The sequence below is a fragment of the Anguilla anguilla genome, chromosome 12 (genome assembly GCF_013347855.1).
Source record: "Anguilla anguilla isolate fAngAng1 chromosome 12, fAngAng1.pri, whole genome shotgun sequence".
Taxonomy (NCBI): domain Eukaryota; kingdom Metazoa; phylum Chordata; class Actinopteri; order Anguilliformes; family Anguillidae; genus Anguilla; species Anguilla anguilla.
This window is the reverse complement of record NC_049212.1, coordinates 8,818,702-8,839,133: the sequence shown is the minus strand read 5'-3', so window position 1 is coordinate 8,839,133 and position 20,432 is coordinate 8,818,702.

The window sequence follows — 20,432 nt, the reverse complement described above, 5'->3', positions numbered from 1 at the left end:
TACAAATGATCGATATGAGTTATAACGGTTCATGGTTGGCTTTTTGTGTGTGACCATAGGTGTCGTTTCATCAGGGATACGTAAGGTGGGGGCTGTGCTGACCGGACCAAGGTTTTACCTGAAGAGCTCTGCAGAAGGACGTGCATCGGGGTGTAGAAGGTAAGGGTTTGATTCAAATAATATTTTTTGTCCTGAGTGGTTGTGGCCTCTCCTCTCCCGTCCTCCTCTCTCTCTCTTTCTGTGCATCTCGCGTTCCTTCTCTCTCTCCCCCTTTCTTTGCATCTCTTGTTCCTTCTCTCTCTCTCTCTTTCTTTGCACCTCGCGTTCCTTCTCTCTCTCCCTCTTTCTTTGCATCCCTCGTTCCTTCTCTCTCTCCCTCTTTCTTTGCATCCCTCGTTCCTTCTCTCTCTCTCTCTTTCTGTGCATCTCTCGTTCCTTCTCTCTCTCTCTCTTTCTTTGCATCTCGCGTTCCTTCTCTCTCTCCCCCTTTCTTTGCATCTCTTGTTCCTTCTCTCTCTCTCTCTTTCTTTGCACCTCGCGTTCCTTCTCTCTCTCCCTCTTTCTTTGCATCCCTCGTTCCTTCTCTCTCTCTCTCTTTCTGTGCATCTCTCGTTCCTTCTCTCTCTCTCTCTTTCTTTGCATCTCTCGTTCCTTCTCTCTCTCTCTTTCTGTGCATCTCTCGTTCCTTCTCTCTCTCTCTCTCTTTCTGTGCATCTCTTGTTCCTTCTCTCTCTCTCTCTCTTTCTTTGCATCTCACGTTCCTTCTCTCTCTCTCTCTTTCTGTGCATCTCACGTTCCTTCTCTCTCTCTCTCTCTTTCTGTGCATCTCACGTTCCTTCTCTCTCTCTCTCTTTCTGTGCATCTCTCGTTCCTTCTCTCTCTCTCTCTCTTTCTGTGCATCTCACGTTCCTTCTCTCTCTCTCTCTTTCTGTGCATCTCTCGTTCCTTCTCTCTCTCTCTTTCTGTGCATCTCTCGTTCCTTCTCTCTCTCTCTCTCTTTCTGTGCATCTCTCGTTCCTTCTCTCTCTCTCTTTCTGTGCATCTCTCGTTCCTTCTCTCTCTCTCTCTTTCTGTGCATCTCTCGTTCCTTCTCTCTCTCTCTCTCTTTCTTTGCATCTCTCATCCTTCTCTCTCTCCCTCTTTCTTTGCATCTCACGTTCCTTCTCTCTCTCTCTTTCTGTGCATCTCGCGTTCCTTCTCTCTCTCTCTCTCTTTGCATCTCTCGTTCCTTCTCTCTCTCCCTCTTTCTGTGCATCTCGCGTTCCTTCTCTCTCTCCCTCTTTCTGTGCATCTCTCGTTCCTTCTCTCTCTCTCTCTTTCTGTGCATCTCTCGTTCCTTCTCTCTCTCTCTCTTTCTGTGCATCTCTCGTTCCTTCTCTCTCTTTCTGTGCATCTCTCATTCCTTCTCTCTCTCTCTCTTTCCGTGTATCTCACGTTCCTTCTCTCTCTCTCTCTCTTTCTTTGCATCTCTCGTCCTTCTCTCTCTCTCTCTTTCTGTGCATCTCTCGTTCCTTCTCTCTCTCTCTCTTTCTTTGCATCTCTCGTTCCTTCTCTCTCTCCCTCTTTCTTTGCATCCCTCGTTCCTTCTCTCTCTCCCTCTTTCTTTGCATCCCTCGTTCCTTCTCTCTCTCCCTCTTTCTTTGCATCTCGCGTTCCTTCTCTCTCTCCCTCTTTCTTTGCATCTCGCGTTCCTTCTCTCTCTCTCTTTCTTTGCATCTCGCGTCCCTTCTCTCTCTCCCTCTTTCTGTGCATCTCTCGTTCCTTCTCTCTCTCTCTCTTTCTGTGCATCTCTCGTTCCTTCTCTCTCTCTCTCTTTCTGTGCATCTGTCTTTCCCTCTCTTTGGCAGTGAGGGCTGGTCCGAGGCCTCTCCTTTGTGTGTCAGACTGCTGCCTTTCGCCCTTCGGCCTCCCGAATCTTCACATCCGCCCCCGGATAGCGCCGTCTATCCGCCTGTGCTGCCGGACGGGCCTCAGGAGGCAGGCCCCCGTGCCGGGGCCATCGGCATCGCTGTCAAGGTCAAAGGTCACAGCCGGGAGAGGGGGGGGAGAGGGATGGGTGTCTCACAGCTGCTGGAGGAGAGGGAAACAGCTGCCGTCACCTGGTGAAGGCGTGGGGGTGGGGGTGTGTGGGGGTGGGGTCACCAGAGTGTGGAGTCTTCCTGCTCTTTCTGATACCTAGTCTCTCCCACCTTACCCGGATCAGCACCATCTGTGAGCGTGCAGGAAATGTAACGGAAATGAAGGATACATTTTGGGTAAATGAACGCACTGAGGAATGTTTTCCCGTTTCTACAGTGGGGACAGATTACAGCTTAGCGCTCGTTAATAAATGAAATGCATTCGATTGTAGCATAAATGATTATCAGTGAGCGCATGGCCAGTAATTCTGTGTCCTCCAGAGAATCATGCTTTGAGAGGAGCTGATGAAATGATAGACTGTTGATACTGTGTGAAAAGAGCGAGCGGCAGAATATTATTTTTAATATGAGTTAATTTGAGGGTGTGTGCCCGTAAACCAGGACCCCCTCCAGGGTTCGAGAGTACACAACCAGCTGAGATGGGCATGACTTCCGTGTCAATATGTGCTCAGAAGAGGAAATCCAAAGATCCAAAGAAAGCGATGCCTACGCACTTATGCACAGACACACAGACACTGCTCTCTCTGTTCGTTTAATTGGGGGGTGGGGGTATGTGGGGGGGTGGGGGGGGGGGATGAGGAGGGGGTGACGAGAGCGTGATCTTCCTGCGTAATGTTTTCTCAGTTGTGGTTTGTCGGAGGAATGCCAAATCTCTTAAACCCGCGGTTATTAAAGAGGGGCGGACCGCACGCGGTTAATGTTACCGCACTGCTATGTGCCAACCACAAAGAGGGGGGGGGGGGGGGCGAGGGGGGCAGGGGGAGGGGTGCGGGGTGAAAGGAAACATAGTTAGGAAGTGAGCAAGAGCCAAAAACACTGCAAGTGTCGTCACGGTGATTATAGCTGCAGTTATACGGTCGTAGCTAAAGCAGTAGTTATGACGGTATGTATTGAAGTAGTTACAACAGCATTTATAGCATTAACTGTCTTAACTGTCTTAACTACTGCTTGTATTTTTTCCATAGACTGTGTTGTTGCCGTTCTCGTTGTTAGTGTTAATGAGTTTAACCTTCAGGGTCCAAGTTGAACTATGCAGTTGTTCCCTGCACTTGGACCGGTACTTCTCTCTAGGGGTTTCGTCATACTTGTTCCTGGTTATGGTTATACACTTTGTTGTACGTCGCTCTGGATAAGAGCGTCTGCCAAATGCCTGTAATGTAATGTAATCTATAGAAGTAGTTACAACAGCAGTTATCGTTGTTGGTATAGCAGTAGTGTAGTTATAGCGGTATCTATAGAAGTAGTCACTACAGCAGTTATAGTAGTTGGTATAGCAGTAGTGTAGTTATAGCGGTATCTATAGAAGTAGTCACAACAGCAGTTATAGTTGTTGGTATAGCAGTAGTGTAGTTATAGCGGTATGTACAGAAGTATTTACAACAGCAGTTATAGTTGTTGGTATAGCAGTAGTGTAGTTATAGCGGTATCTATAGAAGTAGTCACAACAGCAGTGATAGTTGTTGGTATAGCAGTAGTGTAGTTATAGCGGTATGTATAGAAGTAGTTACAACAGCAGTTATAGTTGTTGGTATAGCAGTAGTGTAGTTATAACGGTATCTATAGAAGTAGTTACAACAGCAGTTATAGTTGTTGGTATAGCAGTAGTGTAGTTATAGCGGTATCTATAGAAGTAGTTACAACAGCAGTTATAGTTGATGGTATAGCAGTAGTGTAGTTATAGCGGTATCTATAGAAGTAGTCACAACAGCAGTTATAGTTGTTGGTATAGCAGTAGTGTAGTTATAGCGGTATCTATAGAAGTAGTCACTACAGCAGTTATAGTTGTTGGTATAGCAGTAGTGTAGTTACAGCGGTATCTATAGAAGTAGTCACAACAGCAGTTATAGTTGTTGATATAGCAGTAGTGTAGTTATAACAGTAATCTGCGGGCATGTTTATGGGTTATGTAGTTCTTCTCTGTATTATTGTGTCCTTGCTTTGGTAACAGAAATGTATATCTGTCATGTTAAGTAAGCGAGTATAAGTGAAGCACACTGTGGTGGTGAATCCTATCCCGGAGAGCTGTTTTGTTTGTTCTGTGCTGGGACAGGGGGTGTGAGACGATGTTAATTGGGGGTTGGGGGGGGGTGTCTGGGGCTGACGGTCCGTTTGAGGCCCTGGAACAGACTGGATTATACGGCTTTAGGCCTGGCGAGACTGACCAAGGTCGTGACTGTCTGGACTGTGCGGGCCAACCACCACATGCTCTCTCTCTGACACCGAGGCACATTCTGCTGCAGACTCGATGCTGATTGGAACAAGTAGGAGATGGGAGGAGCCTAAACCCATTATCCATTATCTTATACCTGCTTCATCCATTTTTTTCAATCTTTCTTTTATCCTTCTTCTTTTCTCACCATCACTCTGCTCACATCTTTCAATGTCATGTAGTTACCCCCCCCCCCCCCTCGCAAAATCTCCTGATCCTGTCCCTCGTCGTCAGTCACCCCTCTATGCGACATCAGCCCCCCCCCCCCCCCCGGCCCCCATTGGAGTGTGATTGACAGGCGCCGCTGACTTCAGACACAAAGTCATTTACTCTGAATTCGCAAAAGGTGCGGTGTGAAGGGGGGCAGACAGCGGTATGGCGGTATGGAAGCCTGCACTCAGCTGGCTGGAGTAGAGGGAGGGGAGAGAGGTGGGGAGAGGAGATGAGAGGAGGGGAGGGGAGAGGAGAGGAGGGGAGGGGAGAGGAGAGGAGGGGAGGGGAGAGGAGGGGGGAGGGGTGGGGTGGGGAGAGGAGAGGAGAGGAGAGGAGAGGAGAGGAGAGGAGAGGAGAGGAGAGGAGTGGAGGGGAGGGGAGGGGAGGGGTGAATGCCTCTGCCACACAGTGTCATCCCTGACAGACTGAAATACAGGCGCCCCCTGCCCCCAATTTAAGAATGACATGCTCTCGTGCTAGTGCACACTGCGGTTTTACACAGTCTGGGGTAAATGAGTAGTGGAAAAGAGATGACACAATCCATTCCAAACATGTTGGGCGGGGGGGTGGGTGGGTAAAGCTCTCTCTGCACCTCCCTCACCCCATTCAGCTCTCACTGCACCTCCCTCAGCCCATTCAGCTCTCTCTCTGCACCTCCCTCACCCCATTCAGCTGTCACTGCACCTCACTGGACTTATTAAGATTTACAGAAACACACGTGCAGATGGTGTGACCAAATGCTGCAACATTCCCGGATAAAGCACGAAAAACATTCTTACGTAAGACCTTTTGTTTCAGGTATAACTTCTTACAGTCAATACTTCACTGAATCTGCCCTCTCAACGGTTCTTGCACAAGTATGAATCTTTGCCCATCGAACGTGCTGGAGCTGCGTCGTGTGACTTTGTGACGGAGGTCTGAACACTTATTGTAGGAATGTAGTAAACAACGCTGATGTCCTTGCCTGACATGGCTTTCTAATGACGTAAGACCTCTGCCGAGTATCAAATGAGTCTACTGAGTCATTTCTGCTCCTCGAATCAGACAATGCGGTTTTAAGTGTTAGGTCGGTTTCACGCGGTCAGTTTTATTAGAACCCGCACACTATGTGTGCTGTGAGGGGGACTCGCTTCAAAGAAGGGACCGTGGAGCTGGAATAATGAAGAGAAGGTGCGCTTTTATTTCACAAAATAAACAAAAAGTAAACTGTTCCGGGGGAAAAAAATTTTTTTAAAATAAAAATAATGGCAATACAGTCCAGTCTGACTTTCATCAGTGAAGTACAAAGTCTGCACCAGGGCGCATTCACTTTTTGCACTTTTGAGGTTTTTTCACGATTCTTTTGTGCTTTATTCATTCACCCTTTTGAATCGATGCACCAGCGATGACCCTGTATCTAGTGTAGGCACAGGTCTATTGTAAGAACACCGTTACAAAAATTGTCACCGTTGCCTCACAAATTGCCGGTGTGCTTTGCAATACTTCTCCACAGTAAACATCTGTGTCTTCTAGTTTTAAACAGATTTTTTAAAACTAGCAAGCTTACTAAAGCTGCATCTACATAGGCCACATATCAATGGCAGCTATTGCTAGCTGGCTAGCAGAATTATTTTCATAGCATTTTATCAAAAACAACTCCTTGTATAAGTTATTCGATTTTTAGCTGATAAACTATGGTTTTGTTGTTAATATACCAATCACAGCCAAACATCTGTCACAGCCCTCTCACTCTGCACCAATCACAGCAAGGCTTCTGTCCCAGCCCTCTCACTCTGCACCAATCACAGCAAGGCTTCTGTCCCAGCCCTCTCACTCTGCACCAATCACAGCAAGGCTTCTGTCCCAGCCCTCTCACTCTGCACCAATCACAGCAAGGCTTCTGTCCCAGTCCACTCACTCCACCAATCACGTCAAGGCTTCATTCACCGCCCTCTCACTCCGCACCAATCACAGCAAGGCTTCTGTCACAGCCCGTTCACTCTGCAATCATAGTAAACCTTGCATTAAAACGCTCTCACTGTGCTCCAATCACGGCGAGCCTCTCATTAGCGCCGTCCCCGCTCTGCACCAATCACGGTGAGCCTTGTTGCGGCGCCCCCTCGATTCAGTCCTCGCGAGGTTAATTTCTCTCTCCCTCCTCCCAGTACTAGGAGGGACGGACTCCGTAATGATAAAATAATGAATGTCATTTTCGGGAAAGAATGGGAGGGGGGCGAGGAGGGGGGGGCGGGGGGGATGGCAGGCGGGGGGCAGGGGGGTGCCAGCGTGTAACGGCAGCGCTGAACGCGCCCCCGTGCCAGGGAGCGCGTCGGAGAGAAGCCGTATGACGTGACATCATTTACTCAGAAATCCCTAATTTGTCAGCATTAATATTTCAGTCCCAGCGTTGCCTGCCAGACGCCTCCAGAGATGACTGATCAGTCCGTGTGGAACGGCCACGGCTAGTTTATCGAATATTTATGTGTGGTGCCATGTGCCGGTAGGCCTCTCTCTCTCTCTCTCACTCTCTCATTATCTCTCTCTCTCATTATCCCTTTCTCTCTCTCTCTCTCATTATCTCTCTCTCTCATTATCCCCTTTTCTCTCTCTCTCTCTTGCACAGGCACAGAGGTTTTCCAGGTGTCAATGGCAGGATTGGAGACTGGTGAAAGGTTTCCTGTCCCCTCAGTGAAAAGTCCTGTCACACCATTGATGCACTACATGGCCAAAAGTTTGTGGACACCTGACATCCAACATCTCATCCAAAATTATGGCTTTATACTTGATGTAGGAGCAGTGCTGCAGGGATTTCCTTCCATTCAGCCAGAAGAGCATTAGTGAGGTTGGGCACTGATTGGGCGATTGGGCCTGGCTCACAGTTGACTTTGCAATTGATCCCAAAGGTGTTGGATGGGGTTCAGGTTGCGGTCAGGGCTCTGTGCAGGCCAGTCAAGTTCTTCCACGTTGTTCTCAACAAAACCACTTCTATATGGACCTCACTGTGTGCCTAGGGCCACTATCATGCTGAAACAGAAAAAGGCCTTCCCCAAACTGTTGGGGAAGCACAGAATCTTCTAGGATGTCGTTATATGCTGTAGCATTAAGATTTGCCTTCACTGGAACCAAGGGGCCTAGCCCAAACCATGAAAAACAGCCCCAGGCCAAGGAGTGTCCAGATACTTTTGGTCATATGGCGTACTGATGGGAATTGGCGGTTGAAGAAGATGGCATTCTGGGGCAGAACGCTTCGATCAGCAGGGTGAGTGAGTCACAGTCGTGGACCAGTCACAGAGCTGGTACGGGTGCTGTCACCAGGCCGCATCCTTCCTGTTGCCATGGGGTCTCTCACGCGAGGTTACTGTACGGTGAACGAATCCATCCCCCCCCCCCCCCCCCCCCCCCGCCCGCCAACACCCCCATATTAGCCCCTCCGATACCCTCATTATACCGTCACTAATTACAAATTCTTAAGTCAGTGCCAAACATTAAAATAAGACCGCGCAGCGAGCATATGGCATAATATCCTATTAATGAACACTCTAAATTCAAAGTCAGGTCAGCTGCTCATTCCGTGTGTGTCACTGATCCAGGGGAGGGGGGGGGGGGGGCTGGGGGGGCGGGGGTATGTGATGGGGGTGGAGGGTTTGGGGGGTGTTCGGAGGGGGGGAGGGGGGTAAAAGTGACCTTCTTTTAAAATGCACCAGACTGATTTGACAGGACAGAAGCCTGGAGCAAAGCTCATTGTTTTACTTGTTTAATTTTTTTCCCCGGGAATTATTGATGTCCTGTGACGGCCGGGCCCCTGGGGATGCTCGGGCGGGGCCGGACGGGCGCGGTACTTCCGCGTATAATTCACCTGACGACCGGGTCTGTCTGTCTCTCTCTCTCTCTCTCTCTCTCTCCGCTTCTGTCTGCTGTCGCTGGCTGACGGGTTCGAATGGTCCCTTTCACTGGTGTGACTGCAGTGTGAGCGTCAGTGCCACAGCAGGGGTGCAGAGCAGCAGCGCAGTGATTATACACACCCCCTTAATAACAGTGCTTACGATCATTTACACGCTAATGTAAATATTAGTGTAACAAGTAAGTTAGAAAAAAAAAAGTTAGGAACCATGCAAATTATCTGTCTCTCTCTCTCTCTCTCTCCCCACTCTCTCACTCTCTCCCCTCTCTTTCTCTTTTTCTGTCTCTCTCCCCTCTCTTTCTCTCTTTCTCCCTCTCCTGGGGAAACCCAGCCCATTTGCATGAGCTTCAGAACCACCCCCCCCCCCCCCACTTCCCACCCCCATCCTCCCCACTCCTTGAGCACAGAGTTTTTAATGCCTCCCTGTCACACAGAAGAGAGATGGATCCCACCCCCCCCCCCCCCCCCACCCCCCCCCCCGCTCTTGAACAGATTGTCTCCCCTTCCGTGATGGATCGGACGATGGCGGACGCGCTTGGACCTTGTTTTCGGAGCTGATCTCCAGAGATCACCGTGTGTGGTGGTGGGAGGGGGTGGGGGAGAAGCTGCCTCTCCTGGCAGTTGGGGGGGGGGGGGTGTCTCCTCTGTCCCCTCTGTCCCAGATGAGAGGGACAAACCACTGCCCCCTGGACCTCGAGCAGTTGCAGCATATAGACAACCAGCTGCTTAATCAGGTGAAGAACTACAATAGGTCAAATTGGAGTTCAAAGGCACCGCCAAGTTGGATTGCTTTAAACAACTGAGGGGTGTACGACGGCACCAGTCAGATAGCTGAGCTCCCATTGGCTGCGTTCTCTGCTGATGACTGCCAGCGTAAGTGAGATCGGTCCTTTAAATAGAGGTATCTGTGGGGAACTGTGATTGGGTGGACGCACGTGCTGAAGTATGTCATCATCATCACTGCGTTCGTCCAATCATACGATAGTTTCACTGGATGCTTCCAGCTTATTTTGACCTGTGTTCCGGGCTACTGCACAGTTGTGACAAGATGCAGTACCGTCCACCGTCCATAGAGGGAGTCTCTTTAGGTTTTCAATCACGCAGACCTGAATGATATCCATTTTTTGATGTCACACAGGTGTTATATTTATAATTTCTTTTTCTGTTCTCCTCTGTTTTTATTATTTTTTTTCCCTTCTCCCAGCTGTCTGGCACGCGTCACGTGGACAAGAGGGGGAGAAAAAAAAACGAGTGAGCTGCAAATCCTGGCTCTCTCTCTCTCGCCCTCCCTCTCTCCTCTCTCTCTTGGCACGCGGGGTTGCCAAGTTGTAGGATTTGCCGGGGAGCCCGAGGGCTTCTACACAAAGCACTTTATATTAACCCCGTGAGCTCGGGGGGGGGGGGGCACACTTGTGGCAGGGGAAGAAGGGATGACGGAGAGGAGGAAACGAGAGAGGGAGGGAGGGAGAGAGGGAAAGAAAGAGGGATGAAGCAGACGAGGGTGGCGCGGCACGCAGGCTGTCCGGGAAGCCACCGGAAAAAAGACGGAATTAACAGAGACGGAATTTAATCGACGCGTATGCAGTGCAGTCCATAAGTGTTTGGACGGCGACGGCGTTTTTGTTGCTTTGGCTCTGTAGTGCAGCACATTGGGGATTAATCGGTGGATGTGAGGTTAAAGTGCAGACTAATTGGCTGAGCCAAAACAACAACAAAAAAATTTGACGCTGTCCAAATACCTGCGGACTGCCGTGTGGTTCTCACTCTGTCAGTCTCCGTGTGGGTGCACGTGAGTATGAGTGTGTGTGCACACGTTCATTTTCTGTGTGAGTCTGTGTGTGTTTAATGAAATCAAAGCCTGAATTTGGAGCAGTGTTAAGCCCACCCCCCCACCCCCCCTCCCCCGAACCACCACCCCCACGAATAGTCAGATGAAAAACTCACATTGTTAAGCTTTGAACAAAGAATCAGAATACCCGATAATTCTGATGCTTACAATCTCTGCCTGCAGAAGGAGACACACGGCACATATTTACACACACACACACACACACACACACACACTCTCTCTCTCTCCCTCTATTCTCCCCATCTCTCTCTCTCTCTCACACACACACACACACACACACACACACACACTCTCCCTCTGTTCTCCCTCTCTCACACACACACACACTCTCTCTCTCCCTCTGTTTTCCCTCTCTCTCTCACACACACACACACACACACACTCTCTCTCCCTCTGTTCTCCCTCTCTCACACACACATACACACACACACACTCTCTCTCTCCCCCTCCATTCTCCCTCTCTGTCACACACACATGCACACACTCACACACTCTCCCCCTCTATTCTCCCTCTCTCTCAAACATACACACACACACACTCTTTCATTATTCTCTCTCTCTATTTTTTTCGCTCTCAATTCAGTTCAATTCAATAATGCTTTATTGGCATAACTGTATATAAACTATATGGTCAAAGTAATTCCCAATTAAACAATTAACAATGGCACATAAGACATATAATTAATACAGCAGTGGAGTATATGCGTATATATATCGATATATAATCAAATGAATAACCAAAACCAAACCTACAGACAGTCTACAGATTGAATGACAAACCCTAATAAGAACAGAAACTACGAACAGTAAAAATTAAAGGTTGTGCCTCACTCTGTGAAAGGAGGCCACATGTCTTGCAGCCAATGCCACACATTCTGCCCCCCCCCCCCCTCCCCCCCGCCCGTATATAGGGGAGCCTTTCTAGAATTTTCTAGAATAGAATTTCTATTCTCACTCAGTGTCTCTCACTCTCACTCTCTCTCCATGCACTGTCTGTATTCATTCCAAACCAAGAATTACAAAGAACAACAGTAATAACAAAAAATGCACAATACTAATATACACAAATTATACGCACATGCAACATGAACAACAACACACATACCGCCATATAGTATACAGTATGTAAATAATTAACTGCAGAAGTTGACAGTCATTGTGTTTCTGTATCGATGGCAGGTTGCCACATACTGTGCGACTAGTGGGGCTGTGTCCATCACCCAGGATGAGTCATTTTTGTGTGACAAGAAGTATGACGAAATTTTTAAGTATTATTTCTATTTTTTCAAAAACCTCCTTGCGAATTTGTGTATATTTATTTATATATACATTTATATGTATTCTCTCTATATCTCTTTCTTTCTCACACACACTCGGTCTCTCTCTTTCTCTCTTGTGCACACACAAACACACACACACTGTCTCTCTGTTTCACACACACAAACACACACACACACACTCACAGTCTCTCTGTCTCCCACACACACACACTGTCTCCCTGTCTCCCACACACACGCACGCGCGCACACACAAACACACACACACACAGTCTCTCTGTTTCACACACAAACACACACACACACAGTCTCTCTGTTTCACACACAAACACACACACACACAGTCTCTCTGTTTCACACACAAACACACACACACACAGTCTCTCTGTCTCCCACACACACACACACACTGTCTCCCTGTCTCCCACACACACCCACACACACACACTATCTCTCTGTCTCCCACACACACACACTCTGTCTCCCACACGCCCGCACGAGCGCGCACACACACACACACGCTGTCTCTCTGTTTCACACACACACACACACACACACACACGCTGTCTCTCTGTTTCACACACACACACACATACACACTTTACTGGGGTAATTAGACCCTTGCATGCATTCAGGGCCAGGTGCTCGCGCTCCATATTTGCCGGCGGCTTTGCGGACTGCTTTTTCGGGCGGAGGCGTCGAACGCAGGCGATGCGATGAAAAGGGGCTGTGTGTAAGCACGGGGGCTTTGAAGTCCTCACGAGGCAGGTCCCGGAGCCGGGGGGGGGGGGGGGCGCGGCCCGGCCGTGGGGGAGGGGGCCCGTGAACGGGACGGCACACTTCGCGGCTCAGCGCTAACGGCAGGCAGGTGCGCCCGCGGCGGCCCCCCGCGCTCGTCACGGCGACCCGCCATCTGTAAATACAGGTGTGCGGCCCGATCCAGATGTGCGGGACGCGCCCTTTAAAGAGCTTTACTGCGCACGGACACCGAATCCGCAACTTCCCTCGAATGCCAGAGACTTTCGAGCTCTTGCCACATTTTCCCGCCTTCTTTTATTTGTGTCGTCCAATTTTCATATATATATATATATATATATATATATATATATACATGCCTTATTTGGAAAAATCAATCATATTAGTGGGACCTCCCCATTTATATTTTCAGAAGACACACTCCCCTAAAAGCTACGCCCACAGCTCTTCCTCTCTCTCTGTAGCCCGTAGCAGCTGCATCAGAGGGTCCCGTTGCGCGTGCTCCGGAGCAGTGCATGATGGGATTACAGATACAACATCCAACATCCCACTCGTCGCAAATCGGAGGAAAAGTGACTCTCTCTCGCGCGCATGCTGTGTCTCCCTTCACCAGTTAGCAAAAGGCTCATCTTAAGGAAAAACTGAATTAGCGTCTTATAAACTAAGACTGATTCATTCCAGCTCTTATAGCAGTGATTTGGATTAAATTAAGGGCCCCTATGTTGTGCAACATAGGTGCCCTTAGATCTGCTGTACATTTAAGGAGGGAAATTTCTTGCAGAATCACTGCATATTTGTTAAATTTGTTAAATAATGCACATTCCCACAAGTTTACCAGGGTGTTTGTTATTTTATAAGAATACAGCTGCAATATACTGTTTTAAATACCACTTAGACGAATAAAGGACTGTCTCATTTATGTGATGAGGACGGAAGATAACGACACAAGCAATACTATAGCTTTTGATTTTTTCATTCAAAACAAAGGACTGCGCACCCAAAAATCTAGACTCGGTGTGTTCAGGTGCAGCGTTGAGGGAAGATTCTGGTCGTGTTGATGTGGTAGTGTTAAGTGTGTTAGCTCGCGGTTCCTGGTCAATGTGTAATTCACCGGCTGTGGGCCATGAACACCGTCTCACCGTTGGAATTTGCAGCCTCCGATGACGGCGATATCTCCTAGCAACAGAAACGGCGGCTCTGTCAGCGCCCTCAAGGCTGATGAGCGTTTATGATGTGCTTTTTTCCCCAAGCAGGGAAAAAAAAAATGAACGCAATTATGTTTTCTTCAATTGCAGCCGGCCATAATAAATCGTGTGAGGTACCTCACGTTAGCTGAACATTATCTCTTGTCCCTTCCTGACCCATTCAGGCCCTCAAGGCGCCGGCGTACTGCAAAACGAAAACAAACTTTTTGTTTGCGGCGACCGTTTTCGAACAAGATGCGAACGAAAAGACGCAGAGAGTTTTGAGTTTCGAATGTCACGGTGTGTGCAAGCCCCTGTTCGCGCGCAGTTAGAAGGTTTGCAGTCCTCTGCCCTGTCTGCAATTGGTCCATTCGAATGTCACATGGTTGGTTGCATCACGGTTGACCAGCCAGGGGCAGCATTCAACTTTCTTTTCTGGTTCATTTCATCAGTGTGCTGTCCTGAGAGAGCATCGTCTTGGTTCTGAGAGCATCGTCTTGGTTCTGAGAGCATTGTCTTGGTTCTGGGAGCATTGTCTTGGTTCTGAGAGCATTGTCTTGGTTCTGAGAGCATCGTCTTGGTTCTGGGAGCATTGTCTTGGTTCTGAGAGCATTGTCTTGGTTCTGAGAGCATTGTCTTGGTTCTGAGAGCATTGTCTTGGTTCTGGGAGCATTGTCTTGGTTCTGAGAGCATTGTCTTGGTTCTGGGAGCATTGTCTTGGTTCTGAGAGTATTGTTTTGGTTCTGAGAGCATTGTCTTGGTTCTGAGAGTATTGTTTTGGTTCTGAGAGCATTGTCTTGGTTGGCTATGAGTTGCTCTCCACCACACTATTGAGCAAATGAATGACTGAAACTTTGATATGAATTTTTTAGATCAGGCACTATCGAAACTGAATTTGTGAATATAATCACACAAAATTAATTCATTTTAATCATGTGATGAAGCTGATAAAGCCTTTGGGGTGGGGATGAATAATTGTGGGCTTTGTAGTTATAGGAATGATTGGTTTAGAGGTTTGTGGACATAATGCCTCCTACATATTTTAAGTTTTTCACTGAAACTGAGACTTTGGATAAGCTGAATAGGCTACATGACACCTGAGTGAAGTGTAAGCAATTTGTGTGCAGTCCCTGCCTGAAGAAACTTTTAAAAAGAAAAATACGGCACATTATATTTCCGCAGCTACTTTTTCCATGTTGTCTTTTGCCTTGTATTGCACATCTCAGCACTTTTCTCATTGTGCCTGATACATTTTTCCCATAGCCAACATGACAAAATCGCTATAATGCAGAAATACAAAGTTTGCATGAATATCCACGTCATTTGCCGTTTACTGCCTTCTTTATGGTGTTGCATTTTTACCCACGAAATGCAGGTTCTCCAGATGAAGTCATTTGGACAGATGTGTATTTTATCCCGTTCCCACCTCTGCTCAGTAAATCTCCCCCCCCCCCCCCCTTCCCCAGGGTGCGGCGTTGCAGTTCAGGAGGGGGACTGACAATGAGGAGGCTGCTGGTTCACATCCTGTGAGCGGCTGTGCCCCTCAGCCGGGAGCTTAACCTGGTGGCAACGCGTCTGCTGGGGCTGATGGTGAGCTGTGCTAGAGGGTGCAGGAAAGCGGGTAAATATATGGGGGTTATGAGGAGCGTATTTGTATGCATGCATGCACACACACACACACACACGCGCACACACGTGCACTCACACAATCACACACGTGCGCGCACACACATGCATGCTGTACCCTCACCCCCCCCCCCATCCACACTCTTATGAACTCCACGCTCATTGCTTCCAAACCCCCCCCCCCCGCAAAAGCACCCTTCTGCAAAAATTAGTCTTGCCCCCAATCGCTGCATGCCCACCACCCCCACCCCACCCCATATCGCTCTACAATGCGCCGATTCTATTTCTCCCTGTCTTTTTTTCCCGCGTCTTCCCCTTCTCTCCCCTTAAATACCTACCATAAATAAAATTAATTAAAAATGAATAAGACGCGGCATTAGGGCTATTGATCTCTGGGAGAGGAAGGGGGGCGGGGGACGGGGGGGCGGGGGGGGGGGGGCGGTTAGGGTGAATTATGTGGAACGCGTGATGAAGGACCGCGCCCGCATCGCTCCCGACAACGTTTGATCTCCCTGCCGCCGCCGCCGCCGCCGCTGCTCTGACAGACAGAGTGGGGGTGGTGGGGGGGGGGGGTATGGGGTATGGGGTAGGGGGGCGGGCCTTGTTTTTGTTATGATAGGCTATTCTGTAAATGGAGTGAGCTCGCCCTTCTCCGTTTGCGTTTCTACCCGAAACCCAACTCAGACGTCTGTCTTCAGGTTGCGAACGGTGGTGGGTTGTGGGACAGCATTCGGTAGCGGCAGTGCTGGGTGGCAGGATGGCGTTAGGCAACACTTGCGCTGGGTTGCAGGATGGTGTCAGGTAGCGGCGGCGCTGGGTTACGAGATGGCATTTGGTAGCGGTGGCTGCGCGTGGCGCTGGGTTAAACACGTACAGGACGGTAGAAGCTGTGAGCCCTGGACCAAGCTGATGGCAATCCTCTGGAAGTCTATACAGGGTGCAGGTTTCACAGGAGCGTGGGAATTAAATTATTACTGGTGAAGAGCAAGGCGTGGGTTTAGCGCTGATTTTGTTTCTGGCTGTGACTCTACCGTGGAAATGAGCATCCTTCTCTCAATCTAAGTGAGAGAGAAGAGCTCCCCTCAGTGTGATTGTAGTACCACTGCTTCACCAGTAGATGGTGACACTGTGTGTTCTTGCTCTAATTTTCTACCATAATAAGTGTGAAATGGGTTTAGGTGGGTTGCAAGATGCCTTTGGGGAAAAAATGTCTTAATATATTACATACATATCCCATTCACTTCACACTATTCAAATGAAACACTATTTACAGGAGCTGAGCTTGATACACTTACACTTGCATTTGTGTTTACATGTGCTATAAAAATTCAAATTCTGTGTCCATAATGATATACTTGCATGATATATTTTAATATATTTTAATAAGGTCATAGAAAATGTGCCTGCTTATTAAATTTGTCAGAATGTTTATGACACACACTGTTTACTCCTCTCTCTCTCTCTCTCTCTCTCTCTCTCTCCCTCTTTCCCCCCATCCTCTACATCTCACAGGAAAAGCAGCTCATGGCCACAAAAGAAGCACACGCCCATCACGTGCAGGCGTGTTTGCGAGCACATGCGTGTGCAGGCGTGTTTGCGAGCACATGCGTGTGCAGGCGTGTTTGGGAGCGCATGCGTGTGCAGGCGTGTTTGTGAGCGCGTGCGTGTGCAGGCGTGTTTGCGAGCGCGTGCGTGTGCAGGCGTGTTTGCGAGCGCGTGCGTGTGCAGGCGTGTTTGCGAGCGCGTGCGTGTGCAGGCGTGTTTGGGAGCGCGTGCGTGTGCAGGCGTGTTTGCGAGCGCGTGCGTGTGCAGGCGTGTTTGCGAGCGCGTGCGTGTGCAGGCGTGTTTGCGAGCGCGTGCGTGTGCAGGCGTGTTTGCGAGCGCGTGCGTGTGCAGGCGTGTTTGCGAGCGCGTGCGTGTGCAGGCGTGTTTGGGAGCGCGTGCGTGTGCAGGCGTGTTTGCGAGCGCGTGCGTGTGCAGGCGTGTTTGCGAGCGCGTGCGTGTGCAGGCGTGTTTGGGAGCGCGTGCGTGTGCAGGCGTGTTTGCGAGCGCGTGCGTGTGCAGGCGTGTTTGCGAGCGCATGCGTATGCAGGCGTGTTTGTGAGGGCATGCGTGTGCAGACGTGTTTGCGAGCGCGGGAGTCCCAGAGTCTTCCGTTTAAGCTGCGCTTCACCACTTCTCTCTCTCTCTCTCTCTCTCTCTCTCTCTCTCTCTCCCTCTCTCTCTCTCGTTCTCTCTCTCTCTCTCTCTCCCTCTCTCTCTCTCGTTCTCTCTCTCTCTCTCTCTCTCTCTCCCTCTCTCTCTCTCTCTCTCTCTCTCTCTCTCTCTCTCTCCCCCTCTCTCTCTTTCTCTCCCTCTCTCACCTTCATTAGTGACTCCGTCCTCCTGTGGGGGGAGAAGCAAACTTTATAAAAAATTCCCCATAACCCGCCACGCGGAAACCTATTTTCCTTCCCGACGCAATTAGCTGCACCAACATTTACACTAATATGATTACAGCCACTTTGGCTGAGGCCGGGGGGGCCGGGGGGGCCGGGGGGGGCCGGGGGGAGAGGAAGGAATATTAGGTATCAGCGAGGGGTTGATCGTAACGGCCGTGTTTTCCCGAACGACCCGCGTTTTTCCTCGAGCAAAATAACGAGCCTCCGAAGCTCTCGGGCAGTAAAAGCCAGCGTGCTGGAACCGCCCGGGCCCGGGAGGAGGAGGAGGAGGAGGAGGAGGAGGAGGAGGCGCGCCGCTTCTCCTTTCCCCTCTCCCTGCTTCCTTACTCCTTCATTCCTTTCTTTAAATTTTGGCTCCTGCACCCCCCCACCACCCCCTTCTCCCCTCCTACATACCCCCAATTAATTAAGCCTTTCAGGGCCCTGTAATTAGAAACATTAGCAAGTCGTAAAATTGCCACCAGTCCCTAAATTATGCCGGAGCCCCCTCAGGCGATTTGTTTGTAATTCCTTTCTGAAGACAATGACACTTTGGGGTCCAATACGTCTTCATGGCGGCAGCGCCTGGCCCCTCCCACCTCTTTGTGTCGGAGGCCGCTGATTGGCTCTCGGCTGCCACCCGAGCGCGGGGGCATTATGGGCAGTCCCCCCGGCGGAGGGGAGTATGCAGAGCCGAGGACGTGCTCTAGCATCTCACCTGAGTTATTTTTATTTCGGTTTCTCTCGGAGACCGCGTGGGGCTGTAGCACACCAATGTGACTCCTGGGTCTCACGTGACACACTGACAGGAGAGAGCGGGGCTGTGGAGCTCTGTGTGCTACAGCACAGCACAGTACAGCACAACACAGCACACCACAGCACAGCTCAGCGCACCACACCACACCACAGCACAGCTCAGCTTAACACAGCACAGCACAGCTCAACACAACACACCACAGCACAGCTCAGCGCACCACAACACAGCACAGCACAGCGCAGCACAACACAACACAGCACACCACAGCTTAGCATAACACAGCACAACACAGAACACACCACAGCGCACCACAGCGCACCACACCACAACACAGCACACCACAGCACAGCTCAGTACAGCACAGCACAGCACAGCACAGAACAGCACAGCACAGTACAGCATTGCACAGCACAGCACAGCTCAGCATAACACACCACACCACAACACACCACAGCCATGCCATCACGGCGGCCAGAGAAGCCAGTGCAGCAGGCCTACAGGGTTAGCGGTATAGCCATGTGACCCAGCACAGTCACAGTCAGGCACGCTGACGTGAGCAGTGCAGTCGGACAGGGCTGAAATGCAGAACGTCCAGGCTGACGCCGTGCTGCTGCTAGCCCAGGCTGACGCCGCGCTGCTGCTAGCCCACGCTAACGCCGCGCTGCTGCTAGCCCCGGCCGCGCCGCGAGGGGGCTTCGAGCTGCCGGCGCGGTCACACGAGCACGGGATGGAGGAGGGGGCCGCCCCCGCCCCTAACGACCGCGTTCCTCCGTCTCTCTCTCCTCCGCGGCCGGGGGGAGCGAGGGAGGAGCGGGGGCCCCGTATCGACTGGGCCCCGGCCCCCGGCGCACTGAAACCAGATATCGATTTTCTCTCTCCCTCCTTCTCTCTCTCTCTCTCTCTTTTTAAATGGGAAAAAAAGTGCATTGTTGAAGAGAGGGGAGATTTCTTGAGGGATTTGAGCGGAGAGGAACCGAAATGAACATCCCTGTGTAGCGCTCTCTCAGGTGGATGGCGTTTGGGGGGGAGGGGGGGTGGGTACGGGTAATTGAATTGAACCCTCGCCCCCCCCCCCCACCCCCACCCCCATCCCCAGCGCGAGCGCGCTATCCGAGCACATTGAGCAGGGGGCGGGGCTTGTCCTCGCCAAAATCCCCCCCCCCCGGCGTAACCCCTCGTTACGAGCCGCCGGTCCCCCGCTCTCCTCTTTTCATCGCCGCCGTCCTGTTTATTATATTCAGATTTTTATTATTGCCTCATCATAATGCTTTATTATCTCGCTGTATTTATTAGTTCCCTCCGGACGTGATGCATTGTTTTTTTTTTGCGTTTGTTTTGTCCGTTTCATTAAAAACGCGTTCCGTGTTGCAGCGTGATATCTATGGTAGAGGGGGGTAGAGGGGGTACAGAGAGGAGAGACCCACCCCCACCAAAGCCCCCCCCCCTACCCACAACCCTCATCCCCGAGACAGACGAAAATATAAATGGGTGCTTACGGCTGCGGCGGCAGGGCAGATGTCATGTTCCGGCGCGTCCCTCTGACCCCCCCCCCCCAGTACCCCCCCCCCCTCACCCCCTCACCCCCACGGGGGGACGGAGTCGCCCCGCTCAGGGGGTGGGTGCTCGTTTCCTTCTCAATTTGCGATTAACACCAAAAGTCTGACCGGCGAAGCCTGAAGGCAGGTGGCTATTGCCCCCCCCCCACCCCCACCCCCAGCACTCGCCCCCACGTCGGCCTGTTGCCTGGCAACGTGGGGATTGGAGGGGCGGGGATTTGCACGCTCGAGCGGCAGAGAGGGAGTAGTGGAGTGGGGGGGGGGGGGAGAGAATTGTGGGGGGGGGGGCGGGGGCTGGTAGAACGGAGGGGTCAGTCTGTTGACCGCACGGTTCATCCATGTGGGGAATGAGAGAGGGAGATGATTGGCGAGGGGCGGGGGGGGGGGGGAGAGTGCGAGGGGGGGTGGGGGGGGGAGTGCGAGAGGGAGGGGGGGGGGGGACGCAGCAGTCCTGGGGAGGACAGCTGAAGCGCAGTTATCCTCCTGCTCTCCGGGGAGCCGTATCAGTGGTGGAGCACGGCGTGGGGCTGATACAATCTGCACTCTCTGAGTCTGTGTGGTGGTGGG